General features: G+C 36.6%; 1 long non-coding RNA gene across 1 annotated transcript; it reads left to right on the forward strand.

The window, feature by feature from the left end:
• Positions 1–6,816: 6,816 nt before the first annotated feature.
• LOC149989963 (uncharacterized) lies at positions 6,817–9,934 on the forward strand. The gene is made up of 2 exons (XR_016505785.1): positions 6,817–6,997; positions 7,396–9,934. It is a non-coding gene; the product is annotated as an uncharacterized LOC149989963 (long non-coding RNA).
• The last annotated feature ends 1,834 nt before the right edge of the window (positions 9,935–11,768 follow it).

The raw sequence follows: 11,768 nt of genomic DNA on the forward strand, positions 1-11,768 counted from the left end.
AGGATTATACTTTTCTAACCATGATAAGCCTAAAATTACTGGATTAGAGGGAGATCTAATTATATTAAAAATTACGCAACTACTATGACCATTTATTACTACATCTACAGGAAGTGTTTCGTGAGTTACATCTCCAGAAGACAACGGACGACCATCTATGACTTCTACGTGTACAGGTTTAGTTTTTTGTATTAATGATATTCTATGACATCTAGCAAATTCTTCATCTAAAAAACAAGCTGAGGCTCCTGAATCTACCAAGGCAGAGGCTTTGTAATTATTAGGTCCTAAACGCACATCTATTATAAAACAAGGAGATGGTTTTGAGGAGAGGATAGGACCTTCATTAGAAGTTGTACAAGATTCCAGCCGCACGGTCCCTATTGTAGCTGGACGTACTCGTTTTCCGACATACTGTCTTCTTTGACAGCCGTACTCCTCATTTTGTAGTTACGTTGCTTCTTTGGACAATGTTGAGCAGTGTGCTTAGGTTCTCCACAATATAAGCACAATCCTTCTTGTCGACGACGAGACTTTTCTTGCTCAGTAAGAGGTTTGAAACGTACCGCATCAATTTGCATATCCTCTACTTCCGAAGGTATGTGTTGAGGAGACGTCGGTGTTGCCATTGAATTGTAGTAACGTTGAGGCCTACTTGTGCGACTCTCGGATCGAAATTCAAAAATTCGATTGTCGCACTTCACAGCAAAGTCAATTGCTTGACTCAATGTTTGAGGATCAGGTAAATTAAGCATCAATTTCTTTACCTCATATTGTAATCCGTAGAGAAATTGACTCACAAGTGCGGCATCATCCCACTTGATATCAGTTGCAAGTTGTCGAAATTGCGAAGCATATAATGTTACTGATCGATTGCCTTGTCGCAAAATACGGATCTTGTTGGTTGCAACACGAATTACATCATGTTCTCCAAACATGGATCGAAACTCCGCCAAAAAAACCTCCAGATTATCCAATATTGGATCTCGTCGTTCAAGAAAAGATGAAAACCATGACAATGTTGAACCTGAAAGAAGTGTACCAATGAATCTAACTTATGACCTTGGAGTTGGATAGCTCTGGGGTTGAAGTTCAATCACTAATTGGACCTGATTGATGAATCCTCGAAACTTGGATCTGGTACCATCAAACTTCTCGGGCAAGGCCACTCTCGGTTCTCTAACACTCGAAGGGTGTTCCATTCTGGGAGAAGGGACATGGTTTGGTGCAGATGTTGAAGCAGTCCCAATCATCTCTATATCTTCACTTCCTACCATTCTTGTTGCTCCTTGTGGTGGTAAATTGAGTTGATGCATCGCAAGCATTAACTCCCTCAATTGTTCTTGCATCTGTGCCATTGCACTCTTCATTTCAACAAGCTCTGCCATAGTAGCACTTAGAAAAGAGAAGATGTCTAATAACGCTCAAAACAAATAGAAGAGAGGAATTGATAACAAAGAAAATACTAAGAACAATATCAGTTTAAAAGAGGGTAATCCGCAACTTCTAATGCGCTTATGTCTTATCAAGAAAAAGGGGTAATCCACTCTTAATCAAGAAAAGACAAAGCTCTCATATTGTAAGTGCACTCTTGTCAATCTGTCAAGGACAAGAACTCGATGAAAGCTAAAGAGTAAGTGAGACTTTTCTCAAAGAAATAGGACAAAATAGAAATATGTATATTAAGAAAGAAATTAGAATGGCTATTGCCAAAATACAAGAAAACTAGAGACCCTTGAAACTAGACTAGAAGCAAGAAAGGAGTTGACAAGAGTGAAGAGGGCTTCATTCTTGCCTCTATATATACTATCTAACTAGAAGCCACGTGGCGATGTTCTATAAGACCTCCAATATATGTTGACTTTCTAGGCCACATGCCTTTGCTTGCAAGGCAAGTTTTCTATGGATGGACCACGTAGTTAGCTTGTTCTTTAAGCTTCCAACATGTGTGGCACATGGCTAACTTGTTGACCAAGTTTCTAACCTAAAAGTCAACTATAGACTCCTATAAAGTCAAAGCAGCGTCTATGAAGCTTCTAAGAAGCTTCTCTAGAAGATATTACACAATTAACCTACTTTTATCTACTTTTACATACTTTTATCTATTCATATAGGTAATTATATGTATGTCCGTGACAGTTGGTTCTATCTTCCTACTTAAGTAATTTTATTTATTTGATGCATAAAGTTATTATTATTTTTAAAAATAAAGTATTAATATTTTTTATAAATTAAATATTTTTGGTAGCTTTAAATTTATGCATTGCTACTACTGTTAATTAGAAACAATAATAAGAAAAAAAAAAATTGCTAAAAAGAAATTGCCTATTTTCTATCTAATAGAATTGAACTACAATAAAACCTCACCTCTTACAAAATCAAAGCCAAAAGAAATTGAATGGACAATATTTTTACATTATTGCTTCTAAACTCTCAAATATACTTACAATTGACACAAAAACTTTTCATTCTACCTCTTCTCTATATTAGGTCCATATTTATAGCTTTTGAAATTGGTCTTTTCTAATTTTTTCTACTCTTTAATGAATCCTTTTGAATGAGTCCTTGTAAAGTAATGACATTTCCAAGTTTCAATTTTTATTTTTATTTTTCTTTTTTATAAATTTTTCCAAGTTTCAAAATATAAAATATAAAATTTCCAAGTTTCAGAAAAATTGTGTCTTTTTTTGAGAAATATATGTTGTAGAACTTCTCCCATTAAGTTCCATGATCTAATGGCCTTAAACTTTTCCTAAGACTTTGTCTTTGCCATGTATTAATTGAGTGATTGCTGCTTATTCCATGTTGACCTTGTTGTTGAGTGCCTTGGCCTACACTTCAGTTTGTTGTTTTGCCATGATAAGTTATGTTGATTGCCTCCACATTTTAATAATTGGATATCAAAGTAGATAGCAAATTCCAAGTGGAACTTCCAGATGGTGTGATCCTAATGTTCAATAGCTTTTGTATGTTTAAGAAATTCCTTCAGCATCCTTTTATCCACCAAATGATTTAAGTTTGGTGTTGACCGGCAAACTTAACATCACATAGCTTGAAAGTTATTCATCAAAAAAACAAAAAAAAACAAAAAAAAAAAAAGAAAAGGAGATCAATGCAATCAACATGCGTCAGTCACGGGTATTTAACTTTGTTGAGGGCAACATAATTTAATTAGTATAGCATTGTGGTCAATAGAGCACAGTCACTCGAACTCCATGCAAGTATGTTTCTCAGGCTTTTATGATTTAATCTGAACATTTCAACACAATACATTCTCTTAGTTTATACCTATGAAAAGAACTCCGTGATAAGGACTCACTACACATTTTCACATCACAAAAGCTCATTCAAGGTTGTAAAGCATATGTTCGACAAGGTCACAATCATGTCCCCGAGGTTCCCTATTTTGAGGCGTGCAAGGTTTCGTCCACTTCCATAGACGACGAGGCAGGACGATAAATATAGTGAAGAGGTGCTCCTGGTCACTTAATACACTATCAGATTTCATCTTTTCCAGTATAAATATGAAAAAATTTAGCAAATTGAGTTACAAGTAGATGCCACTAAAAAGAGTTGAACAAGTATCAGCTACATTCTCTTCAAGGAAGCGACTTAGCAATATATGACATGTTTCTTGGTGTCAAAACCAGAGCTTTTTATTACTGACGCAGAGATCGAAGTGAGGTCGTTGAAAGATCCATCGACTTGAAAGATTCACACATTTTATGACATGGGACCGTTTCCTCACGATTCTTTTAGTGTTCTTTGTATACTCCAGACTTCAACAAAGTGCAGGAACTAGATCAAAGGCAATTCCTGAGCCTTTCTGGAAATATCCATCCAGGCTACAAGTCGTGAGATGTGACGCGATCAATTTAGAACAAGCTTAGCGCTACAAATCACTGCTCTTCAGCTTATGCATGCATAGCAGTTTACTGACATGGAATAAATGACACAATTTACAATCCTATCGCCATCATCCAAGACCTAGGTCTTAGATATTGACCAAGCGACTTGCATACAAATGAATAGTTGACAATCGTGTCTAGATCAGAGCCTGGTGGAATGACACAATTTTTCTGCATGGTCGACAGCAGGGAAACGAGGGATTACCCTTCCGTTGAAGCTATAAGCAGTTGGTTTCACATAATGTAACGTCAATACCTTTTGCTGTTAACGCTCTAACCCCAATGATACTTGTGGAAATTGAAAGAAAAACTTGCTGAAACTATTCCATTATTTCGACGGAGACCACGAGACATTTATATGTATTCAAACAACACTACGTAAAACTTGGGAAAAGGTGAACGATGCCATAACAACCTCGGTTACGATACGAGGCAAACTCCACCATTGTCAAACTACGGAGTTCTCAGACAATAAAATGGATTCTGAATTCGAAGGAGCGTAACAGATTACCAAAAGATAACACAAATATAAACTCCTTCGTAGACAATTATCTTCGTAATGAAGGAGCGTAACAGATTACCAAAAGAATAATCGACAAAGGATGTGCATCACGCAAGGCAAACAAACAATGTTGGCTCATGGGCGGGCCTTCCAGCTTTTCCATCACCTGATAAATTCAAATAAACAGAAAAATTCAGGCCATCAGCTATCACCATTGCGCTATTGGGCACAGAAAGTCATGCATGTCTATGGCAATAAGATCCCAACACAACCAATGCCATTGTGAATCTTATGTTGATGTCTCTCCTTGGTCGCATTCCTCTTTTCAGTACCCAAAATACTGACCAGTTTGTAGCATGTGGCTGTGCGATATAAATCCTTCCCCACGCACTCTTCAACAACCTGTCAATAAATCACTGTACAAATTAACAAATATTCTTGAACTGTGGTCCTGTTTACTATATAATTTCTTCATCGGCTAGAATATAATCAAAGAGGAATTCTAGCTAACAGAGTTAATATTCAGGAGCCTTCTAATTTTAGATTGATAGAGAAAAACAGGCCAATGAATCTCAACAGAGACACAAGATCAAGATGACTTTAATACGTAATAGATATCCAAGGAACCACCCTGTTGAGGTTTTAACGATCCAAAGTGCGCAATCTGCCTCAAGAACAGGTGAGCTATTTTATTGCATCCATTGAAGATAGATTTGAGATGATAAGCAGACTATTCTCATTATTATCTCAGCATTTCAGGCAACAGTACATGCTCACTGCAGATTAGTATATACACTAAGTCTTTCATGCATATTTAGACAATGAACAAACTGCTAAAAGATCAGACTTACTTGGTTGAGTTACCAGCAACAGCAAAAAGCTCAGGCCAGTGTTGGCTATCAGTCTTCCTTGCAATGCTCACCAAGACATCCAAGTACTCATATGGTTTGCTTCACTGCAATGTTCCTTCCTGTTTTTCTGATTGTTGACTGGCCACAGCAATGTTTGCATCCATACATTGTCAACTTCACATGTCATGCCAGAGTTCATAGATTTCAAGATGAAATACAAATAGAACATTCGCAATATAATACGTTAGGACAAGTTTGGCTTTATTTTAACCACAAAAAGTGAACAAGATGTAACCATAAAGCAGATTGAACCCTGGCATCCGTCACCGAAATTCTAAAACGAGATCTCACCTTGACATAGCTGTGCACTAAAGCCACTCCAATGAATGTGAAGAGTGTGGTCACCCTGCTGAAAATTTTGCTAACTGCAATGCTTCCTCAGGCTTATTACTCAGTGAACACATCATGTATAACTCAACTTTAGCACAACAGCTGATTAAATTCACTTATCGGAAATACTTAACTCTAATAACAAAAATGGGTCTAATCATACCAAGGTGGCGTTTGAAATGATCCAAATTATATGTTTTATACAATTAGCAGAGTTACAGCTAGAGAAAAAAAACACGACATCGACATTTATGTTAGGAATGTCCGGAGACGTTGGTTGTTCCAATCCGGATTTGTAGCAGTGCCGTGTATTTGCCAGCGAGTTGGGTGCTTGGCAGAGTTGTAAGAATTGGACTTGGTGTTGGATGATGAAGTGGATGTTGGTTTTAGATAGATTCGTGCTTTTGTGCTTTTGCAATATTCCGTTTGATTTTCATATTGAAGAATCACATTGACAGCATTGGGCTTACGGAATGTGTTATTCTATCTTCTCCAGATATTCAGAACGTATGTTGTAGCTCGCCTTCCTGCAGGACCGTTTGAATACTTGCAATTGCGATAGTTTCATTTGCTTTGTATGGAATATGTGCAGCATGGAATAAACCTTTTGTGAGGATTCCGATATTAGCTGTCTCCAGCGTCTTGGACTTCTAGGTCGCATTTCGTCGCTTCATTCCTAATCCCTCAATGCAAGCAGACGGTCTAGGGCTTTGGTAAGTACATCTGCCGTCATTTTTGTTGTTTCCACGTATTTTACGTCGATTTCCTTGTTCCCAACTTTCTCGCGGATATCGATGTGTTTGAAGCGCGCATGATTGACTGCACTCTTGCTGAATGCAATGCATCCTTGGTTGTCGCAGAATATGTCAATTTCTTGTACTTAATCATATCCTAGTTCCTTGAGAGATGTGGGGACCAATATGACTTCTTTGGTTGCATCGCTGGCTGCCATGTATTCAGCTTCCATCGTAGACAATGCTGTGTTAGCCTGCTTTCTACTTTTCCAGCTTACAGCGCAGATCGAAAGTAGAATGCAATTTCCCGTGATTGATCTCCGAGTTTCCAGGTCTCCTACTCAATCTGCGTCGCAAAATGCATGGGCGATTAAGTTGAGCTCAGAAGTACCCGAGTATACTATGCCGTGGTCAGTCGTGCCTTGGATGTATCGTAATGGTCTTTTCAGGGCTATCCAATGTCATTCGCAGGGGTCATGTATCTGTTGAGCGAGAATGCTTACTGAGAATGCGATGTCTGGCCTGGTCGCGATCATTAGATACATGAGACTTCCCAGGACTGTGCGATAAGGTCTGGAATCATCCAACGCTGGCTCCGAGGGCAGTCGCTTGGTAAGATTAGCCTTTTTGTCCATTGGGGTCGCAACTGGCTTGCAATCGGACATTTCATGGTTTTCTAATATTTCTGTTACATACTTTTCTTGGTTTAGCACAATACTATTATCTGGATTATGTAGAATTTCCATGCTGAGGATGAAATGCACTGGTCCAAGGTCGGTCATTTTGAATGCGCGCGCGAGAGCTTGTTTCTCGAGATCTACTGCCTTTCTTGTTCCTACAAACAGGAGGTCATTTACATATATTGCAATGTAGACGTCTGGCTTGTGATAGATTTTGTGGTCGGATTGAAGCTGAGTGAAGCCTTGCTTAGTAAAGTATTTATGTGCTGTTTAGCGGTTTTGGATGTTAGCCGCTGTATTGACCGCCACTGCCCATAATGTCTCCGGCAGATTCTTGGCATGCAGCATGGATCTAGCTGCTTCGACGAGACTGCGATTTTGATGGTTGGTTTCCTCAATTATCTTTTTGGGTTGGATTACCTTGCAGTCAAGTTGTACAATCCTAATCTTGATTTCTCGGTGCCTTCAATAAGGGATCGTCCATTGTGTGTGCGCACGGTTACTTTTTCAACAGAGAATGTAATCTGTACGCCCTTGCCGGAAGCCTTGCTGACTGCAAAGTGATTTTTCTTAAGATCTTTTACGTACAGAATGTCTGTGAGCGATCTCACGCTATGTTTTGTCTTTGGATCAATCTTGCCAATGACGGCGGCTTGGATAATGGTCTCATCTCCGAGTTCTACCCCGATCTCATGGGGGCTGCAGCGTTTGGAACCATTCTTTGCGTCTTGTCATATAATCGGAGGCCCCAGAGTCCATAATCCAGTCATCTTTGTGGGTTCCGCTGGTTGTGGATCTTTCCTCGGATAGATGGAGGATTTTCGAGGTCATCGTTACGAAAAAAAACGCCTTTGGTGCAGTCGTAGTTGTTGCATTCATCACTTTCTGACTGCGTATCGATAGGGGATCCATCATTTTTCTTCTTGGCGTAGCAATCCTTTTTAATGTGCCCTGTTAGATTGCATGGATGGCATTTGACGTTTCTGGATGGTTTCTTGCCTTTGGGTTTACCCCCTTTGCGACTGTTCGTTGTTGCTGATAGCGCGGTAGTCGCCTTGGAGGTCTTTCCTGTGGATACCTCAGCATTCTGGAGTATTTATCACGTAGGAGAGTTCCAGCTTATCCATGATATACATGGCTTGTTTTACGCTTTCCAACCTCTCCGGTAGCTGACTTACGAATATTTCAATGTGCATTCTTTCATTAATATGCACAGAATCCTCGAGATTTAGCTTGTTGGCGACCGTCTTGATCTTGACCAGGTAAGCTTGCATGGATTCTTGGGATGGGTGCTTAATCTTTATTAGTTCCACGAGAAGGGATACTGTTCTTTCAAGTCCGGTCTGATCAAAATTCTCTTTCAATGTACTCCATGCATCTCGAGCGGTAGTGCAATCCTTGATGTAGTTCATTATTTCCATGCCCATGGCGGATGCGATGATTCGTGTCTCTTGACTGTCTTTATCGAAGTCGAAAGCGCTGTCGGATGCATCGATGTAGTTGGCAGCAAGTCTTTTGGTCTCGATCGCGCGCCTGGCTGCTTTCTCGGCCGTGGATTCATCTGTCGTCGTGGACTCGGACTTGGATGCCGCACATTCCGCCTTTGGAGCCACATACTTCCATAATCCTCTGCGTTTCAGGATGAATTGAAGCTGGGTAGACCATTTGAGGAAGTTGGAACCGTCGAACATGCGGACACTGTCTGATTGTGTCATCTTGGCAGAGTCTTGCTTGTGGATCGTCGTCGTCGATGAAATGCGGAGTTGTTTTGGAGAGATTGGGCTGATGGCTTGGCGAATGTGGTATTTTCTGTTTAAGTGCGGGTTGGGCTCATAACCTATTAGAGTTTAAGCGTTTAGGAAATGGTAGAAGAGATTACTTTATTTTTGATGTAAAGTTGGGTTGCATTTATACTACAGAAGTCTTGGATTTATGGGGTTATCTCGAAGGTCTCGAACTGTTTCATTGGTTTTGAATAAGGGTAAGGGCAATTCGGGATGTCAGGAGACCGCATGTTGCTGATACAATAAATTCCTCGAGTCTTTATCAGTTGACCACGATTTCCGTGAGGTATTCGCTGGCTTGGAGCTCAACAACATAATTGTTGGAGTTTTGAGAAGTAGGTTTTAAGGTCGACATATTAGTATGTATATCGTGATGTACTAGAAATTTTGGAAATGACGTAATTGTGTACAATTACTGTATGTTAGATCTTATTATTAGAAATGTAGGGATGTGTTGAAACATTGTTCTGTATAAGGGAACTAACTTTCATTGAATAGTAATTATCAAGACATTGGCTACAAGGAGGTGGAAAAAAAGCTGCTAGTGACATATTTAGCTACAAAATCTAGGTATGTGAACATTTGATGACTTATTCAAATGTGACAACCATTTATTATGGTGATTGATTAAGCATTAGATAATTGTTATATAAGACATTGATAATGAAGATTGTGAGAATGTATAAGAGAATGTAGAGGTCCTAAAAATTAAATTTAATAAGTTATAAAATGTGTTGTTTTTCTTTTATACAAGTAGTATTTATGTGTAGAGTGAAAATGAATTGTACATAAGTAAATAAAATTTGATAAGAAATTAAACTATGATTGTTATATGATGGTAATATTGGATAAATTGAAGAACTTACATAAAACAAAACTTACATAAAACAAAACTTAATTGGTGATAAATAGATATAGCACTAATAGTAAGTGAATAGAAAAGAATGGAAGAAAAGTAGATTTAAAGAGTATGTATAGAATAGAATATCAAATATTATTTGATGTGAGAAAGAATTCACAATGTGGCACTTGATGTAGTAATTTATATACTATGCACAACTAAAAGTTTGTGCATGAGAGAAGCATTTTATATTGAAAGTATGATAATGATCAGTACTAAACATTATTTGTATGATTTCAAGTTTAATTTGTAAGATTAAACATCCTTTTTACAAGCTTTTGAGATATTTTGAATTCTGAGTTTTGATATGTTGGAAAAATAGATTTTAAACATCTTTGATAAGGTGTAGTACTTGACTTATTTGATGAATATGGATTATCTAAATATCTATTGCAAAGATGAAAAGACTTAAGTTGCGTTGAAGGTGGAAAATTGGTATTACAGATATATTTATTCTAATAATTATCTAGATAATATAAATAGATTAAAATAAGTCAAAATAGATGAATTTGATAATATCTTATAGAAAAGCTTTGATGAAGCTTTATAGACATGTTTTCACCTTTATACATGTTTATAAGTAATTAGTAGATTAAAAACTTGGTCAATAAGTTAGTCACGTATTGTATATGTTAGTAGCTTGTGAAACAAGCTAATTATATGGTGTCACATATAGAAAATTTGTCTTGTAAGTTAAACACATGTTTTATAAATTAGACATGTGTTGGAGGTTCTATAGAATATTTCTACATAGCTCTTAAGTAGATAGTATAGATATAGGAAAGACTGAAGCCTTCTTCATTCTTATTAATTTCTTTCTTGCTTTCAATCTAGTTTCAAGAATCTTTAGCTTTTTAGTCTTTGGAATAGCCATTCGAGTTTCTTATTAAATATATTTATTCTCTTATTTATATTTTTTCATCTCTCTTTTATTCTCTTTTTTCTTCTATTTTTTCATTTTTTTACTTATTTACATATCTTTTTTGAATTCTTATTGTTAACAAATTGATAAGACTATTAACTCATTATTCTTATTTTATTTTTAGAAGTGACTAAATTATCTCACTTATATTATAATATTTTGAAGGTTGCAAGCTATCCACCTTTAAACTAACATTTTTTATTTTTTAAATCTTAATTTTTTTTAAAGAGAGTAGATCATCTTTTTTTGTACAAATTTTCATTTCATATAAGAGGTTGCAGATTATCATCTTCTATTTGATTTGTAGATTTATTAAGTTGTTTGAAATAGAAGAAAAAATCATGGATGCTACACTTAATAAAAGTAAGAATAGATTTTTAACTATCATAGATATTCAAGAACTTTTCAATACTCTTAGGGTAGAAATTTCATGCATCACCAATGTCAACCACAAAAGCACTATTCCTACATCTATGGAAGAAGTCCAAAGTCTAGGCCAAGCAGTTAAGTAATTGAGAGAAGTAAGTAAATTGATCTCACAACCAAATTTAAGAAGTCTTGCTTCTATAAATACAAGAGAGACAATGATTAATAAAAATTTGACTAAAGAAGAATAAGTCAAGTGATTATAACAACTTCTAAGTTTTAGAAACTTATTCATCAAGGTCAATACTAATGCAAATTAATACGATATATTTTAAATCTCTCATTGAGCAGAAAAACTTTAATGTCATCAAGAAGATTTGTACTTATATTATAGAGAAGCTTAATATATTATTCCACATTGTCCAAAGTAACAATACAATTACAAAATAAAGAAAATGGTTGCTAAAAAAGATAATGTATTAAAGAACAAGTTTTTCCAACTATAATAAAGGCAGTATGGCTGAAATTATAAGCAACACTTGTTAAGGAGATGAATCTTGAAGAAAGAAAATCCACAATACACTATTTTAACACTAAAAAGAATTAAAAAGTCACTCAAAAGATGGTGTAATATTAACTAGAATGGCTATTGCCAAAAACAAGAAGACTAGAAAGTCTTGAAACAAGACTAAGACTAGAAAGGTGTTGACAAGAGTGAAGAAGGCTTCAC

The sequence above is a fragment of the Physcomitrium patens genome, chromosome 1 (genome assembly GCF_059467195.1).
Source record: "Physcomitrium patens ecotype Gransden chromosome 1, ASM5946719v1, whole genome shotgun sequence".
Classification (NCBI taxonomy): domain Eukaryota; kingdom Viridiplantae; phylum Streptophyta; class Bryopsida; order Funariales; family Funariaceae; genus Physcomitrium; species Physcomitrium patens.